The sequence below is a fragment of the Acanthopagrus latus genome, chromosome 2 (genome assembly GCF_904848185.1).
Source record: "Acanthopagrus latus isolate v.2019 chromosome 2, fAcaLat1.1, whole genome shotgun sequence".
NCBI classification, from domain to species: Eukaryota; Metazoa; Chordata; class Actinopteri; order Spariformes; family Sparidae; genus Acanthopagrus; species Acanthopagrus latus.
Window position 1 is genome coordinate 9,762,232 of NC_051040.1, and position 20,176 is coordinate 9,782,407.

The 20,176-nt window shown below is 40.1% G+C and overlaps 1 protein-coding gene across 7 annotated transcripts in view; it reads left to right on the forward strand.

Moving 5' to 3' along the window:
• The window catches only part of lrfn1 (leucine rich repeat and fibronectin type III domain containing 1), a 196,036-nt gene that overhangs the window by 128,436 nt on the left and 47,424 nt on the right, over window positions 1–20,176 (forward strand). For all 7 annotated transcript variants that reach the window (XR_005070758.1, XR_005070761.1, XM_037075066.1 and 4 more), the window contains one exon: window positions 4,280–4,332. The gene's annotated coding sequence lies outside the window, so the exon portion shown is untranslated. The remainder of the gene's footprint in view (window positions 1–4,279; window positions 4,333–20,176) is intronic.

The following is a 20,176-nucleotide window of genomic DNA, read 5'->3' on the forward strand; positions in this document are numbered from 1 at the left end:
CCTCTGTTGTAAGAATCCTGTAGCACAGATATGTCTGCAGGCAGCGTATGAGCCTAATAACATTTGATCTTTGAAAGATGTTTTTGAAGCAAATCCGCTTTTGTTTTCGAGTGTGCAGCCTTTCCTCCACTCTCCTCTGCAAATCACACATCCCACCACCAATGTTTTTAATTAGAGGAGTAACAATACTTAAAAAAAAAACGTAGAGTGGAAAATCCTCTCAGAAGCCTAATTGCTGTGTCACCGAATTGTAGTCCATGTGCGTGCAGAGCGTGTGTTTGATGCGTCTGCGTGGGAGTTTGATGAATAGATGGAGGGGCAGTTAGCATGCAGGCACAATATGTAAGATTACTGTTGGAGCTCTGCTGATATGTGCAGCTCGAGTGTGTCTGTGTGCACGCGCAGTGTGTTTTAATCAATCCCTCGGTGTTGGATGCTTCAGGGAACGTGAACAGAAGATGGACGTCTCGGTGAAGTGCGGCATGCGTGAAATTGTACTTCTTACATCTCCGTCTTTGGTCAGTCGGAAAGATGGCTGGTGGACGTTATGTAATGGCAGTTTGTCGGTGAAGGATTTAAATTATATTAAAAACTTACCACGCTGAAAGATAAGTCAATAAGTGCAGGGAGATTTTAGATTCAGATATAAATTGCCATCATGTTAAGGTCTTGTAGGAAGGGGGTGAGCTTCAAATAAGATACTAAAGAGAAAGAAGAGACATCTCTTTTAGATGTAATGGATGGCTACTGAACAACCTCTGAAGGTTGCTCTCAATGTCAGGGTCTTTTGTTGAGGCCCGCCGTGTTTACACGTAGTAGCAGTGAGAGTTCTGGTGGGTAAATATGTCTTGCTTGGACAAACACCCTGTGTTGCTTTGGCTGGGGCTGATAAAAAAGGACTGTTGAGATCCTAATCAAGATTGTTGCTTTGGCAATTAAATCTGACAGTGGAGAATCAGAGCTGTTCCTCTGTTGTCGTTGTTCCTGAAGGGGAAAAAAGGTGGAAAGTGGTCCCTTTTTTCTTCATCTACAAAAACCTTCAATTAAGTGTGATTGCCCCATGTGCGTTTTTAGTTGTGCATTGGGGAGAGAGAGAATTGTATTACTCTATATATAGTCCTGCAGCACTTTAAATGAGTTCCAAGAAGTTTGTGCTTTTACTCGTAAAACAATATTTCGCACATCATTTTTGTTTTGTTCGGTTCATCCCAGTCCTATTGAGTATGAGAGTCTGATGCCACTCAAATCCAGGTGTGCATTAAAACCACTGTAGCGGAGACTTTTTTTTGCGCTGGTGCACATATTCAGTGCAGTATTTATCTGCTCTCAGCTGATAAGATCGCTAGAGGAGATAAGTAAAATCTATAAATGCAGCTAAGTGCAACGTGATTTTCTAAAGTTAGTCACTGGAATTAACTTGATTTGGAGTTGAGAGAGTGGTGCTTTTCATGCCTTTCAAGAGCGAAACTGTAAGAAATATTGATCTGTCCCAACATATCCTGCAAAATAGAGCGTTTACGACTGAGTAGCTTAAAGCATAGCATCAGGCCAAGGAGCATGAAATGAGCAAAGTAGCTCACTTAAAGGGATATTCCGGTGTAAGTTTAATCCATGGTCTAACACACCGTGACACAGAGTAAGACCCCCCCTCGAGAGATCAAGTTTGCAGACCACTGGCTTACTAGTTTTAGCAACCTCAGAAAAAGACTGCACTATAACAATACACTGCAGTCTATGTTCCCAGCAAGAAACCGTCGTCAGAAAGCCACAAATAGTGCTCAGAACAGCACTAAACTTCAGCAACAGTACAAAGAGGGTCGCAGCACATAGTTTGAGGCATCAAACAGCAGCTAGCTTAGCTGCTAGTGTAAAGTGAACACAACTTACCACTCTCCTGCAACAGCTTCCTCTTGTGGGGAAGTCCCAGTGAGTCGATTACAGAGTGCAGTTAGAAATGCTCAATTCTGTTCTTTTCCCTGTCCACTCTCAATAATAACTGTTATAATCTGGTAGGCAAGACACATATGAATTTTGAGTGCATTTCCATGGAGTAATAATCATACATTTTCATCCTTGAGCTGCAGAACTTTACTGCACTCGGTAATCGACTGAAGTTTGGTGCTGTTCTGAGCATTACGGTTTCTTGGTTGGAGGCATAGACTGCAGTGTATTTTTACTGTGCGTTTTTTTCATAGGTTGCTAGTAAGTAGTAAGCCAGCGGTCTGCAAACTTGATCTCTCAGGGGGGCCTTACTCGGTGTCACAGTGTGTTAGACCATGGATTAAACTTACACTGGAATATCCCTTTAAGTTTGTGAGGCTATATGTTATCTAAAAAAAAAAAACCTGCCAAAGAGGGCTGTGTTAATACCAGCTAGCTAGCTTCACTACACCGTCTTCTTTATGTTAATAACTATGTCAACATCAGCTGGTGATGATATGTCAGGGTTGGCTTGTCATTTAGCTTCAGCTATCTTAATCTAGTCTGTGATTATATCTTGAAAATAGCCTTTAAGTGCATATTTAAGAAACCAGACTGGATTTTAGTTAATGGGAAATTAAGAGATAAGGTGGCGTATTCAACCAACGGTTAATTATCTTGCTAACTTGCTGATATAATCTGCTAACAACAGCTGTCATTTTATCAGGCAAAATAGGTATTTTTCTGTCTCTGTTGGAAATAGAGGAACCACTGTCTTTAAAAAAATATATGCTGAGAAGTTTCAAGTGACAAATCTGCACCCATTATCCCAAATGCAGACTGACCCAACAAAATATTATATATCAAAATGAAAAAAAAAAAAAGATTGCACAGCCATATATTCCAAAAAATGTTACCTTTATTTGGCATATGCTAAGAGATAGCACAAAAATGAACATAGGTTCATAGCGTAAGAGCGTTTCCTGGGTCTTTAAATAAAGTTCATACAAATACAACAATGTGCCTTCTCCCGCCATGACGTGGACTATAAAATTGAATTGCGCTTTAGGTGTCATCCACTTGGTTACCCACCTGTCAAACCTGTTTAACACCTTGACCTTTTAGTTTGCAGCTGATGTTAATATTTATCGACAGTGCAAACAGTTGGTTCGCTACTTTGACGTGGAGCTGCAGAGTCAGTGTAGCTGTCACTAATGAACTAAAAGAAGGTGGGGCTAATTAAAAGTAATGAGCTGTGGTGAATTGTCCGTGTACCACCGATACCAGCCTCAACTCTCTACGGTCAATGTGGGGACTGTTGTAGTACTAAGCTCGAATGCACTAATAATGTTTCTCTGTCATTCCATTAAATCTGTTGGCTTTATTAAACTTGATGGCTGAATTAGTGAATGGATAGTTTTTTTTGATCAGTGAAAAACGAATAATACAGTAATGACATGGCGTTAAACACAGTTAGCAGCTCGTTACTTACTGTAAAGCACAAAGGAAGACGGTAAAGCACATTATGTGTGTTTACATCTCATTATTTTATTTTTAATCTTTGCATAAAACGGCCATTTGGAAACACCAAAATTTCGAAAACATCTCGAAAAATGCAGAACTATTCACTCTGACAGAAAACAGCAGCCGCAACAAGAAAAAAAGACAAAAAAAAAAAAGCTGTGTCCATTTTATTTTCTACATTGTTTTTTTTTTTTACAGATTGGGCCTAGTTTGACTGACACTCATTCAAATGTGTTGTCTTGTTGAGCCCATTTCTTCTGCAGTACAATCGGAGAATTGGCAGCAACTTCTGCTCGCCTCGATGAACCGACTCTTACTAAATGCATAACTTCAGCGGATAAAAAACAAGCATTTGCATCTTCTTTTGCAGATTTTCTAGAAATTCAGTAAAAATTTGCGATATGTTTGGACGGACGCCTAACTGGCCATTAAAGTGCAAAGAACATGTTACATATTCAGCAGTCAGTAACTATTGCATCTTTAATGACAAAATAAAACACTTTTAAAAATGTTCCTGTGCAGAATACAAAGTTTACTTTTTTTACTGTATAAGCTCTGCCCGTCAAGCAGGAAATCATCTTCAAATAAGGAGGCAGGTAAAAATGTATTCCTCCTGTTTTAAATTTTATCCAGCAGAGAGGCTCCGGGCTTAAAATGATGGTTCCACTGCTACAGAAATATCAAATCATTTATATTGGGTCTGGGATGAAATCAAAGATTGAACTATAACTTGAACCTTTTTTATGATTCTGACACTATTACAACTGGAGCCGTATGGCCCCCAATGTTATTTGTGCTTGCGCATTAAGGTGTGACCGTTTATTTCTCTCCGCAGACTCCTTTGAAGTGACGCCTGTGAGGAAGGATCCATAACGACACAATATTCTGGTGAGTTCCCAAATTGAAATTAAAACCCTCTTCACATTTGCATAATATACCGCCACATGTTACCTGTCCAGACCGCGTGCACGACCAGGAGGGGATCGAAGGGGAAAAGTTTTGATAATAATGTGCTTTTCCTTTCTCCGACTCGATCAAGAGCTCAGCTTTTCCCCCGGGGTCTGTATGTTTGACTCAGCACGCCTGCATATTCTCACAGCATTAAACACAAAGGCGAACCCTCCAGTTATACCATTCTCTTTCCCTTTTCTGCATCATATATGGATTTACAGAGCAATGCAAATTCACAGCATCTCCATCCTTTCCTCCCCTCTCCGTCACATGCCGATTTAACCACATGTTCTCACAGAGCGAGCAAGAGAGAGAGAGAGGCAGAGCGAGCTTCTGCAGAGTGACACTGTTAGCTATCCTTTCTCATATGCAGGGCTGGGCTGGCGCCACGGCTGTTTGCCTCATAGCCTGCGCAATGGGAGTCAGCTCCATTATCAGAGCTACTGCTTCGCCACCCTGCAGCAAACCCAGCATCCTCTGCTCCTGCAGATTTAATTTCTTATCTCAATAGGGAAAACAGCCCCTCTGATGAACAGCAGAAAACACCCTGGGCTGCTCTGAACACGGATTGAGAATATATACAATAGATGGTTTGATAATCTCATGAACGGGCATACCACTGATATTCCTCATAGGAATTTGTGGTTGGTCACAGATATTCAAGGGAATTTGCTTTACACCTTGAATAATGATACATGGAAGGGAAACTCCTTTCTCCATTAATCCAACGGTGGGGAAATTATGTATGGAGCTGGCGTCAAGGACACATCAAGTCTTAGACAGGATCCCGAGTAGGTGAATGCCTATAATGCGCCGCTGCTGCTGCTGTTGTCGTTTGCTTCACATTCTAGACCAAACCGAGTTGTGTCTGTGTTTGCAGTAAGATAAAAGCAGCTCTTCAGCTCTCATACTCTCACATGACATAAACTCAGCGTGAACTGGTGCCACATGTGTCCTCCTTTTGTTGAAAGTCTTACGAGAGCACATTATCACCTCTCGCTGAACAGAGTAGCTGGATATTCCTAATGACATGTTTTCACAAATGGCTTCCAAGCTTTGTACTGTGATCTTACTTTGGGGATATTTTCCCTATTGTGTTGCCATTTGCTTCATATTTGACAACCTGCAAAAAAAAAAAAAAATTCTTTCCCGTTCCATTCGGCACAGATGAAGTCTGTGATGGAACGGAAGGACTTAACTTGTTGTGGCTTTTTCCAGCCCTTTACTAACAGCTTCATCAATGTCATGAAAGCCACTACAGAGGTAATTGTGCGTTGCCTTTCCCAGGCTCTAAAACAAAAGTTATTATGGGAGCTCAAAGGAGTTACGTAACTTCATATAACCTGGCTAAATTAGTTTTCTTGTGTTTTACAGTAATTACCAGGTAGGGCTGCAGCTGCTGATAGCAGAGCTATCTTATCTGTGGTCTCATGCGTCGAGAGTAATTTATTACAATCATTAAAATTTCAAGATCTTCTCTGCTTGTAAGGCTTTACAGTTCCTTGATGGATGTTACTTAAAACATCCTTTTCCGTAAAGCACTTTAAAGGGGGATTCTGGTATTTTTAAACCTGAGCCCTTTATATACGTTTCAGTGTGTAAATGATTGATGCTTGCCAAAGGTTTTGAGATTGGTCCAGTAGATCGCCTCAGTTGGCAGCCATGACACCACTGCAGTGGTGGCACCGTGATCCTTTTGGGTAACTCCGACTGACAAAGTTACGCCCCCTGAAAATGTTTATGTTGATAGAGCTTTTTGTTAAAGGATCAGATCCTTTTTTTGTGACCAGAAGCAAAAATCTCACCCAGGATTCTCGAGGACGCTCGATTCTCACTAATCGTGCCTGACCAGAACTCAACAAGAGACTTCAGAAACACAGTCTAAAGCACACTGGTGCACATTGATCAGGACAAGAGACTTTAATTGAATGACTATCGTTTCAACACAATGTGGATCTTCATCAGAGCCTAACAACACAAAAACTCACAGCCTCTCCAATAACCTCATCTAATCAGGACCTAACCTAGTGCAGGCTGGAGAAATGGGGAGGAGGCAATAAACCACATTTGTGCAAGGTACTCAATAATGAATCATGAACAATAAACTAATAGACATTCAATACGGAATTAAAGTGTCACAATAATAGAAAGATAGCAATGAACTTAGCCTAAAGATAGCCTCCCTTGAATTAGGATCTCATCAAGAGATGAAAAATAGGGAGGGGACAAAAAATTACTCATGAGTAATTCATAACACGAAAGCGAAATTAAAAGAGCAGTAAATATAATGAAGACGCCTAAACACATCAACAACTTTATCCGAATACAAGACAAGTGTTATGTTTTTATGTCTGAACCGGAGCTAAACGCAGTAAGTGAAAGCTGAAGCACTGTGATCGTTAACATCACACACCGTTGTTCTCAGTGTAGATGAATTTGAAAAGCAGACTACGCAGACACACTGATATATGTATATGAAAAAAATCATCTATACAAGTGTTTTCTATCCATCACCCGACCCAACGTATCGGGTCGGGTGTTAAAGTTGTATCCGGACAACAAGGGTGACTATGCCGATGTCGGTCACAGTTTGACGGAGGAGTTTGCAGTTTACCTGGATTTGCCAGCACAAATTTATTTCATATGTCATGTCTGATTTCGACAGTCGAGATGAGGCAACAACTGTAACAACTTGCCTCATGAGATTTCAGAGCAAGACTTCGCCGTGAGAGAGACTTACAAGAAGGATTTTAGTCTGTTACTAAAAGGTCTGTGACCATAGGAATGTATCAGATCTTTAACTCATTAAAAAAGCAGTTTAACTACGACAGTCCAAATTGCCCCACAGGATTATGTTGCAATGATTGCAGCCATGTTGTGGCCGCCAGATGAGGCAATCCACTGGATCGATTCAGAAACTTTTGGTGAGTCATCATCACCAAACACGTAAATACATGGCCAAGGTTTTAAAAAAAAAACTGACTTACCCTTTAAGCGCAAACATTTTCTTCATCTAGCTATGATAAATGAACACTGCTTTGGAGCAAAAATACATTTCTGATGTAACGTTGCACGTATGTGTGCCTGTGCAGTATTAGAAACGAGCGCTGCATACAGACACCATATCAAAGTATGTATGAGAGACATGAACACACGCCAGGCACGGCAGCTAAACGTTGGAGATATCGAACGTGATCGCTTTCAGGTGGCTGGGGCGTACATAATGTGGTTCTGTGAGAGGACATTGATTTTTCTTTGCTTTGAACTGGCGGTCCTGCAGGATGCTTTTCTGCGCGAGGGGAGAGTCTCGCTACAGCTTTGCACTGGGAAGGAAAAAGCGGCCTTATCAGCTCATCTGGTGATTTGGAGAAAAATTGAAGTTCATAATCCACAGGTTAAGCACTGACCTTTTAAACGTAAATATTGCATTAGCTATTTTTTCCCCATTTAGAGATCCATGAAAGGGGCTGTAAAGCTTGTTATGTTTAAATGATATGAGCAGAATATTAATAGGTTGGATTGAATATCTTTTGAAACAGATTAACTTTTGGTATTTTTTATGTATTTGATTAAGCTTTCAGCACAGAAGATTTGAGTGTGTGATGTAAAATCGAGCACAACTCGATGATGTGGTCATGAGATTAATTATTATCTTCATATTCTTTGAGAGAGGTGATTGCGATCTCTCTCGGTGGGAAACCGAGCGCAGGAAATGAGTTAGACACCTTTGACACATGTGAGGTCAAGGTGACAATACTTTCATTACTTTTTCCACCAAAAGCTGTTTGATTTAGAGAGAGAGACTGCACAGAACGGAGGTCAACACAGAGCTAATACAGACCCTCTATAGTCTGGTTCATGCATTTGTTATTGTCTTCATACGGCCTTGTTAGTGCAAATGTGTCTGCTTTGTGGAGTCGGTTTTTAATGAGAACAGCCATTTGCAAACATTGTGACACTTGGCCACCGCAAAGATACACCGCACATCTTTGAATACTTGAGAGGTGATAAGAGTACATGTTCTTTACTCAAGCAGAGGTTCAGATAGTTAGACTGTTGTGAAAAACAGTACTGATGCAACCCTTGTACTCAATGTAAAGTAAGAAAATACAGGCTCAGAAATGTACTCAAAGTAAAGAAAGTGTCTCTCTGAAGGACATTTCTGTGCAAAGCAAATTGAACCTCGCTTCATATACTCATATTCAAGGGCTGTTCAATTTACAGGTAGAATTTTGTCCACTTGTAAAGGAACCACAAAGATAGAAGACATCAAATACTGACATTTTGGTTTGGCAAAGTGTTCTGAACACAGCAAGAAAATTGAGAAGATAAGAAAATCCAGGCAGAGGGCTGCAGGGTCTCTGCAGATGTGAGAGACACACCTTTTAGCTGCAGTCGAGTCTCCCCCTCCATCTGTTTCCATCTCGTCATGTCTATTACATAATTTCGTCTCGCCACATCAATCGGCAGGATAAATGTTTGCTAATCATGTCCCTGCAAAAGCACAGAGGAATTAAAAAAACTGCACGTTTGCTTCAAGTTGCAACCTCATGTTTGTTTAGGTTGACTTGTCTATTTTATTTCACTGTGCTCATGCTCTGCTTAGGTACAGGCACAAAAACCACTCAGTTAGGGTTAGTATTACTGCCACGATCACGGATCTAGATCCAATTTCTCATGAAAAATAGCTGAAAATGTACCCAGGTCTCCTTAAAAAAAAAAAAAAAAACACCCAGTTTTGGCGCAACAGAAATGGCTAGAAATATTCCTGTGTGCTTTAAAATAGCCACTTGTTTGACTGCGGTCGGTTATTTAACGAGACTGTTCTGAAAATGTAAGGAGTAGAAAGCACAGACATTTGTTACTTAAGTACGGATACCTGAAAAAAATCTACTTAGGTGAAGTGACAGAGTATTTGTACTTACCCACCTCTGGAATACTGCATGTGAAGCTTAGCAAAAGTGACCTGTGGGGGATGCTGATGGTGTGACAACACTATTAAAAACATTTAGAACATTTAAAAGACAATTTGTAGTTTTTTCTTCCATCTGTTTAGAGAATAAAGTACAATGGAAGGAAAAGCGGGTCCTCGGGGGTGCACAGATAACTGCGTCGATGAGCATTTTTCGATCACATTTCTTTTTGAAAAACACTTCAGCATTTCTTATTTCTCTTGTTGTCATGGGTGTCAATGTAGTAGTCGTAACAATGCGGTCGCTAACTGCTCACTGGCAGCAGCACTATGAACACGGTAAACAATAAGTCAAATTGTGTGTGGGGAAAACAGCAAAATAAATAAGCTGGTAAATAATTAAATATCATGTAATTTAATTAGTGCTCATACTTAGGGATGCTGTTAAAGTGCTTGTTTAACAGTTCTCCTTGCCTTGAGTTGGACAAAGGCTTCCTAAGCACTGCCTGCAGTTATAAAATGTTTTCTATATAGAATGCAGTAAATAGCGTAATGAACCAGCCCTCAGCAAGGTTATTTCATAAATGATTGATCATAAGCAGTAATGCAGAAGATAAGTTTTTGTATCTACGACTATTTCTTTAACATTTATAACTCCTTATTAAACTGCGAGCGATGTCAGTCCCTACAGTCTTCCACAGCAGAGTCGCGTGTTTTTCACTAAATTATGTTTTTCTTGTGTTATCATACAGCGGGGGGGGGAAAAAGTGGAAAAACCAATTTACATGAGTCTAATATCTTCTGAAATTGCAGAGCTCTCGGATTAACCGTTTCTCCCCAACCACGAGAGTGCCGAAAATATCAGCGCACCCAAAGTATAGATTTTTGAGTCATTCTGAAAATTAGACTCTCTTCATGCAAATGGCTGTTTTGATGTCTTTTGTTGGCATCTGCTGCTTTTCTCAGGGCGCTATAATTAAACAGGAGGAGGCCGCAGCCCTTCTCTTAGTCTGTGTCAGTTTGAGAAATGGCTGTTGCAAAAACGCGCCGTGTCAAAGCAATGCGAGTTGAACAACAGCTACATTTCACACACAATGGAATCTTTTTTTTTCAGGCGTGCGTACGTGAGGATTTGCGAATTAATCTTCATTACCGCGGAGACGGAGAGGTCTGTAAATGCGCCGAAAAATCAGTTTGTGGAGCAGCAGTGCATGTTTTATTGTGAACGACGTGAAAATCAGAACATATGAGGACACATTACCCGTTCTCTACTGCTGAAAAACTTATCGAACTCCTCTGATCTCGTCTGCTGGTAATGGCTTAAGTCATGACACCCCCAATTATGTATAAACACATTAGAAAATGAGGGTTAATAGTCGATGTTAAGTTCAATTAAGCACTTAGACCTTCTTTCAATTGTTTTCCCCGACGTTTTGGGAGCAGCACTCCATCAAAAGATAAGTAATCTTTTTGAATTACTGCGAAAACGCTGTGTTTTTTTTATTTACTCTCCACGTGTCATTGCCCAGGTTTACACCCCCGGCGCATCCCCTGATCTGACAACATCCTCAGGATAAAGCTCATATATCATCATTAAAGAGCAAAGACTAGGGCACTCTGTCAGAGTTTGCAGTCCAGTGGAAGAGATACAAAGGGGGCAGAAAATAGATCTCTTTGATGACCAGCAGATTATGATGGAGAGGTGAGCAAACTTCCCTCTCATTCGCTGCCCACATGTGCAGTGCAGCAAGACCTGCCATCACGCACAGCTGCAAATTGCTGTCTGAAACCAAAAGACAAGCTGCAAATGGGATGTAATCCTCTTGGATCTCTGCTGAAAACCACAGTGAAGTGTAAATCTCTCATCTTACTTTTAAATGAACACAAAAAAAGTCCATGGAAGATCAAAAAAAATATGCACATTTATTATCACACTAATATGTTTCCATATGTGCGTCATATTACTTATAGTATATATAGGGAAATGCATTAACACTCAAAAGACAGGCTTTTCTGTAACTGTATTATCAGAGGATCACCAGCCTCTCTCAGCCTCCTTGTTACAAAATGTGACGTGAAGATACGATTCTGCTTCAGCTGCGGTCTGTGTTTGCTCCATTTTAGTTGGCTCACCTCTGAGTGAGGTGTCTCCAAAATTAGAAACCTGACTGACAACAGCTCTCAGGTGAGAAACATGCTGGGTGTCTTTTTTATTATACACCAGATATTGTTATAACAAGAAAAAGGAGAGAACCTGGAGGATTTTCTTTGTGTGGAGAGGGCTTAAAAACAGGAAAAATTTGAAGATAGGCAATGTAGAATTTCTTAACAAGAAGCTACTGTCTGTATCGGTTCATTTCACAAAAATATCTCTAAGTATCCATATATTCATTTCTCATGGGACTAACATTACTACTGGGATTTAACAGCTTATGTATGGACATGGTTCAACGGTTTTCTTTCAGTTTATCTGTGCAGTCTCATGTGCAGTAGTCTACTGTTGTTTGTAGCATTTACTTATACTGTTAACTGCTGTCAGCCATTACATACTGCAGTGTTAGTCAATATTATCTACACTGTGGTAACATTGTAGTACTGATATCTGATGAGGTCAATACTGATAAGAATATTTTAGATTTTCTTTTTACCAAAGCAACGTTATGTAGAAACACAGATACTGCTGTAAATACAAATCCCAGGTCTATAACAATTAGTCAGATGTAATTGAAGGTACATAGAGCAGAAACATGTGACAGAGAATCCATTTGCCCTGTTACAAGACACTGAACCATCAGATGATGTGATTCAATCTTGATTTTGAGGCTCTTATTCTAAGGTAATAAGTAATGTTGCTTCAACATAAACACATACAATTAGTAAACAGTCTCAATATGGATCTCTTTGAATCGTTTCCTTATTTTCTGATTGGGATCAAGATACATACTGAGTTAAATACATCTATTTGTTAGTTTGTTGATATATTTCTGTACTGTGATTTCTTGTTATCTATCAGTTGACATCTATACCAACATGATATATCTGCAGTGAGCTGATATCAGCCGGTTTATCAGTCTCGCCCCCAGCTCATTTTCTGTTCATATATTTATATTTGGTTACATTTCCAGCAGTAAATGCTTATTCAGCTTACATCCACTTCCAGCAATATTTTATCTCGTCGCCTATTTTGTAAGGAATTAGTAGTGCTGCTTAGATTCTTACATTTCTTCCAAGAACTAGTGTGGCTTCATCGAAATGGACACTAATGAGATGCTCAATAAAGGTCATTATTTCTAATGACCTTTCCCATTTTGCTGTTGTTGAAAATTATGTTTTTGTACTACATCCTTGAACAGTATATAGTTGGGAAGCTACAATACGAAAGTGAAGTCACAGATCTGTGGGAACAAACTGTAACTTTGTGGATCATGACATGGGAGGGGTCCCATTTTGCAGTGAATTCTGGGTATTGTAGGAGGAAGAAGGTGGCATAGCTTGTGAGTATTGTAAGTATTTTATCTAAAAATGCCTTTTTTTCCAAATGGACATATTGTTCAAGATATACTTGAACAAGGACAACACGAAGGTGCAACTGATGACAAAACTCACAGTTCAGATAGTAACAGAGTCATCAGTCATGGATCAGGTCATTTTTGGGATCCGCAAATTATAAATGGCTAACATTAAATTAATGTGCTATTTCAGCTATGATGTAGCCTGTCCATGTGTAGACCACACTACATAGAATTGTTATGAATAATGTTTGTTGGGTTTTTTTTTGTACTTTTGTTTTGTTGTGGAAACAACTAATTTCACAGGTCCAGAAATCTCATGATAATTAGTTGATAATTGCAAAGCAACACATTTAAAAATGTCTTTGAAATTATCCCAAATTACCGCAGAATGTGTTGAAACTTACCCCGACATTATTGAATAATACAATTCTGCTATTGCATAATTTATAAATAAAGTATTTAATAAATCTCCTGTAATTTCTTTGATATAGTTCCAGGAAACTTCCAACTGGTTTCTGCATAACTTCTTCTCAGCAAGCGACTAAACTAAAGCTGTGAACTGATTTCCAACTGGTTTATGACTGACTAATCTCAAAGGAATTGTGTGAAATGTATTCCTTTGTATTTACCACCTACTTACCATGACACTTGCTGACCTTATCTTACCTTATGTATTTCTTTGTTTTGTTCTAAAAATATAGTTTGTTTTATGGTGATATTCAGTATACCCATGGTCACCACTCTCTGGTCTTGCACAGCGTCCCACCCACAGCTCTATCTGATTGGTTACACATCATGAGTAATAGCCTGTTACAATAAAGGCCACTGTGCTTGACAAAGGCAAAGAGAGACTGGAGTGGACCTGTGTGTGTGTGTTGAGGGGAAGGTAGCAGATATTGTGGAAGTTAAAAATAAACATCACCATAATGATCTACTTCTGTGATGCCCAGTTTCCCAATTACACCACTGAAAATCACAGTCAGCGGGATTTCACTTAATGGCTAGTTGCTCATTGAGTGAAACTCAACGTGAATCCGTCTTCTCGATGCAGGGATGTAGTAAAAGCATAGAGAAGACCGATGCACGTTGAGTTCAGGACATTATTTGCTTTATTATAAAGTAACAGCAACAGTAAAACTATTTCACACGTTGATGATTACATTTGTGTGGGAGGCGATCAGTATGGATCACGGATCAACTGCATTAAGTTTCACCACTAGACAACAGTCATCAATTAACATCAATATGATGTAACTGTGTCAGACTCCAGCAGCAGCCTAATTATGATCTGCAGTCCCCGGGCAGGTCGATGTTGTACACTCACCAGAACAAACAAGATATGCATAAAAAAACAGACTAAACAACATCACAGCACGTGGGTGGCTACAACTAAGACGTAGCATGGCAGCGACAGAACAGACGCATACAACAATCGCACTGTTACAACAAAAGACGAGAGCAAACATCACAAAGTATTGTGAAAGTGGAGTCTTCTGTGACTGACATGGCAGTCACAATAATAGAAGGCACTTGAACGGTGCTCGTTGTTGTTGGTGTGAGTGCCATTATTTGCTACTTGCTCGGTCATCCAACAAGAACAACTCGCATAGTCGCGTGAGCTTGCAGACACTGACATGGGATCTTTTAAACACCACAGAGAAATTATGATATGTTGTGTGAATCCGTGCATAGCGCTTTCCTTTTTTCTTTGCTGATAAACTCAAAATCGCACGTGTGTATTTTGCTGGCGTGGCTGCAGTAGAGATAATAAATGTGCCGGTTGAGTTTGGGTAAGAAAAGGCAAACAGCCTCTCAGCGTGACGCCTTATAAAAGCGCCATGTTTAACGGTTCACGCTGCGAGTTTCTCTGGAGAGTTGTGTCAGTGAGACCTGGCATCTCTGGAGACAGACCTAGCGGGACGTCCCAGGCTGCAGGAAGATGAGACTTGCCAGATTAAGAGCATGCTGAAACGCGGCTCTGTGATCAGACGCGCCGTGGCCGTTTACTTCATTTTATTTTTATTTTGTATGCGCCTCAGGATACACAGACAGCTGTGTCAATTACACCTGCATGTCAGCTGTTCAAATAAAAGGAATCTAATGCAGATGAAAAAATACAGAGAACAAACGTGACAGTGGCGAGACAAAGCGCAACAGAAATTCACAACAGACAACATATTCCCCTTTGTTTGAAATAAACCTCCCCCTGATTGTGCAGCACAACAACAAGAGCTATAAATTATTCAGGCACTCCCCGATGGACGCCCATTTACAGCCGCTCACTTGCGTCTGACTGGACGTATTCTCCTGCTGCACTCCGCGGTGATCCACCCGTTTTAAAATGGCAGCAGAAGACATGTGACCTCGGAGTAGGACTTTGCCTTCCCTCTAATGCTTAATTTATTCATAACCCTGCCGCCGCAAAGCCCGTAATCGTGAATAGCGTGGAATATCAAAATGAATGTGAAGGAGAAGGAAAAACAGAGGATTATTTGAGCTATATGTAAATAACAAGGTGAGGTCTTCATCACAACGCAGAAGGATGTGAGAGGGGAAGAACAGGACGCAGTGGTCAGAGATAATAACACCATTTGCTGTATTGTAGCGCATGAAGGACATCTCTCTCCAGACAGCACAGCATGTCATTTTTCTCCACTGCTGTTCCTTCATTCATGCTGATGTGAGGTTTGCTGTGGCGACTGCCAGGAAAAAAAAAAAAAAGGGAAGATGGTTGAATGCCTTCTCTGTGAAGCATTTTCTTTGGGGTTTAACGCTTACATCTCCACGACTGGCTGTCTGCGCCGTTTGAGGGCTCCAGTCAATTTTAGCAAATGTGTGGTCATGACACTGGAAAAAAAAGGCGTGCGACAATACATTTTTGTAGGATATCAGGCTGGGGCTGGAGATTGTGACACTCCCTGCAGATGTAAGCGTAACTCTGAAAGCAACATCATGTAACCTTGTATTTACAACGCTCAAACTGGTGGTTGGCAAATACACACAGAATAGCAATTTTTGCAGGAGTCTGCTATAATTTTTCATTTCTTATTTATGGTGGGCATTTCTTCCAGAGCTAGATTTTCATTGCATTTAAATTCAGTACCTACATGAAACAACTTATCTTACCAATCATTCTGAACCTACACAGTATCTGCTGTAAACAATAGGATATGAAATAGTACTTAAATCCACAAGTCGTTTCAGGGTTAAAAAAATGACACAGTGACAGTGATGTTCAAGATAGGAGGCAACAAGGAAGCACAGTGAGGGTGTTACAGAGACAGAATATCTGTGTGTTGCGGAAGTCTGAGGTGGATGGATGGGTAGATAAAACACCTGACCTTAACTCAGGAGGCTGGCTCTTGCCTCTCGTTTCAAAACAACAGTCTTCGATGTATTTTTTAAAGCATGACCACATTTGAACCTTCCCTGTAGCCAAGGTTTGATTACTGTAAACATGGTGAGGCAAACCACAACGTGTCCAAACTTTTGCAATGTTCTTACTTTAACCCAAACAATGATCTTTCCCTTAACCCAACAAAGTCTTTTTTTTGTTCCTATACTGCACCAGACCTTGACTGTAGCCTTGTCACAGTGTAAGGTTTCATTATAACAGTTCTGGAGATAAAAGATGTCATCGCGGCAATAGTGGCATCAGATCAGAAATTTTTTGTCGTACCACCAAGGGTGTGGATAAACAGTGCATGTAGTTTAATTTGAGGGCATGCTGAATCCTGTGCAATTTAATTCATGGATCCAGGTCTCAGTGTTTACTGTTCACTATCATTACACGGTGTCAGAGCCGTATTAGGTCTCTGCTAAATGTCGCTAAAGCAAACAGAACGCGCCTCCGATTAAAAACGCTCTTCTGGTGAAACTCGGGTCGGTGTCAAAACAAAATGTATTTGTCACTGTTGTTTGCATCACCAGCAACCTTTGATCATAAACATAATTTCCAGCTGCTCTGTATTAGATATTGCAGTGAACAACATAACATGAAGGTACCCAACCCCCACTGGGATCTCCTGCTGCGCAGCATGAAATTTGGTCACAGTTGCACATGAAGTGTTGGAAAAAGTCCAGCTATTCACCGACGTCTTTATTAAAAAATATGGTGCTTCTGTTTGACTGCACTGTGAACGTGACACTGGTTTGACAAACTTAAAGCTGCTCAGGGAGTCACTGGCTGTTCCCATGGTAACCACAGGTGTCACTAAATCCACCAGGAGGGACATCTTAGAGATCACAACTTTAAAGTTTATACATGAATTAAACTTATGAGACCTATAGTGTTTAAAAAATGTCGCATATCAACTTTGACAAATCTCGTTTTAAATACAAAATCTTTTCAAAGTCTTTTAATTTCAGGCGTTTTTGTCAAAATTGCTCCGTTTTAGCAGCTCAGTAAGAGACTCAAGAATGTTATCTATAGTGAAAGAAAATGTACATCCCCCTCCTCCTATAAAGGCAATGCATCGCAGTATAAGTGGTTTAGTCATTTACATATTCCACAGTCGATGGTTACAGTCTCTAAATGTATGCACCATTCAGCGGCAGACTGCAGGCTAGAGAAAAGTTTTTAAAGTCTGCCGTCTATTTAATCGTTCTCTGAGTGCACGCAGTCATCAAGGGACTTACAGACACAAATTGAGGTCAAGTCTGCTCACTTTTATCAGAGACGCTGCCCAAATGAACGGATCAATAACTCCTCTCATCATCACTTTCTCACTTTGATTCTATCTGAGACGGCTCCTCAGTCCTAAATGAGAAACAGCCTCTTCTCCTCATAGAAACTGAGCAGGATAATGAGTAGATATTGTCTGGTAGTTAGCACACTGACAGCACTGTATACTCACTGACCTGGAGTCTAAATATTAATCAACATCATCTCTCTCAATAGACATTTGTCAACAAAACTTGTCACAAGACGACGATCAGAGTTTCCTTGTCACAGTCATTGATTCTTAGCCATGCACCGCTGCCCACATTCAGCAGTGCCTTACATCGCGACGCGGGCCGCTTGCAGAGCAGAACCATGTTTCTGCGTCAGGGCAGCACTCTTGATTAAATTCCCTGCCTGTGCGTGTTCCCCCTGTGTCCTCTCCTTTTGGCAAATAAATTGGAGTGAGCTGACCTTTCATCAGTTATGTGCAGCAAAACTGGAGTGTTTAAGCTTCAAGAACCAGGCATGTTAACTTCAATTAATCAAGTGACTACCATTACAGCATGCGACACGCACAAGATGGTTCAGCGCACCGTCAACATATTTTACTCATCAACTCCTCGAGGCATTACTTCCTGACTTTTTTCCCAGCGGACGGGGCTGATCACCGGGGGTCACACACTAGTCTGCAACACTTCAAGTCTACGTGTCTCTGCTGGCTTTATGCAGTAGCTTTGAGAGGTGAAAGGTTTCTCAATCCTTTAATGAATTAGTGGTGTTTTAATCACTGTTTTTAGATGTATTTAGATTTTGTGTGCTGATATTCTAATAAGGTTTAGGTATGAAAAACACTTGGTTAGGGACAGCAAAACATCATGTTTTGACTTAAAATACCTGTTAACCGCTAATACAATTGGAAATTGCTCAGAGATCGTACTAAAGAGTGTCACGCATACAAATGTTGAAATGCCCTGGGCCCTTGTAAAAACATCCAGTGGTTTCACAAAAATACCAAGTATGAAAGTCAGGTAATAAACCTAAAATGTGAACATGGTATGACAGGTTTTGTACAAATGTTAATATGGTACATAAGCTACGTAATATCTTCACACCAGAATGTTGCAGGATGTGGTCTAGCGATTCATGGAAAATTTACATCATTAAATCGTAGTTTGTGCCGTACAAATAAGACTAAAGGGTTCATTTATTACCGCATCACACGGCTCCCACGATCTGTTTTCCTCCTGAAAATGTTTTAACCTGCCAACTGTAATGGCCAGAGGAACAATAGCATCTCTCAGCTGTGCTACTGAAGCTGTTTGGCTCCTCAATGAGCGAGATGTAACATCTCATTAACTTTGATTTAACGTACATTTTCTTTAAACTTTAATGTAATGAAAGCTTTAAGGTAGAATTCTGGTGATGTGTGAGTAAGACACAAAACAGATGTTTATATTTTTAGATTGTTGGACAAAAGAAGACAATTTGAAGTGTCAGTTGAGCCTCAATGAAATCTGAATATGTATCTTTGACTGTTTGGGTTTTTTTTTGCATTTTATAGAGAAATAATTAATTATTGGTGCAAACGATGGAGAGTACATATTAATTGATCATGAAAAAATACATTTACACACTGATGGTTGCAGAGAATCCACATTTAGTTTCAGAGCTCTTGCTCAAGGACACTTCGACACATTGATTGGATTGTGTCCTATGGATTTAACTGCCAACCCCGCACTTCATCGAAGACCCACTCTAACTTCTGCCACAGCCAAGCACTAATGCAGCACCATTAATATGAAAGAAATCATTAAGACAATCAATACAAGTCAATTAAGTAGTCAGAAAGTGGTATTTAAGTGAATTATTGAAGATAAGGTCAAGTAAGAAGGTCAGGATAAAGTGGAAGCTAATTAAATACAGTATGTCGGTCTAAAAAAGGTATTTTAACAGGTACTTCAAAAGACTGTGGCAACTTGTAGTTTCTGAAAGTTTTTTAGCCACAGAGCTTTGAAGAGAAAAGTCACAAATTAGTATCATTAGCAAAACTTTGGACGTTCTGCTAGAAAATCACAAAATTAAGAGCAATGTGATCTCGGCTCTTAGTTGGCCTGACTTCAGTCATCCCACTGGTGTTAAGGGTTGTGGTGATGAAAATCAGATTAACTAAAAGCGGGGATAACTTCTCTCAAGGTTGGGAGAGACCACGTTTTAGCAGCACTTTGACTGGAGGAAGCAGGATGGAACAGATCTTACTGCTTGATCTCTGAAAAAGATCTGAGTGGAAAAAAACCCAGTAGAAACTGATGCGCAGACTGCAGCTGCAGATATATAAATATATATATGTATTTTTTTGGATTCAGATTAACAGAGCCGAGTGGGTGGAATTCAGCAATCCTACCTTAATTATCATTAACTTGCAGGAAGTTTGGAGGTAGTACTTTACATCTGCAAGCTGATCATTAAGGTGAATGTGTTGGTTTAATTTGACGGAGGATTCAGTCCTAATAATTTCATTGAACAGTGTTTTTTTTTTTTGTTGCAAATGTTTTATAACATGGTATCAATGTTGTTTCAAAGGCTGGGATTAGTGGGTGTTCGCCGGGGAAATAGATATTGAGTTTGCACATGATATGATGAGTTGGAGTTGGATTACCTAATAATATCATGCAGGGATGGTGTCGATTTGGATAA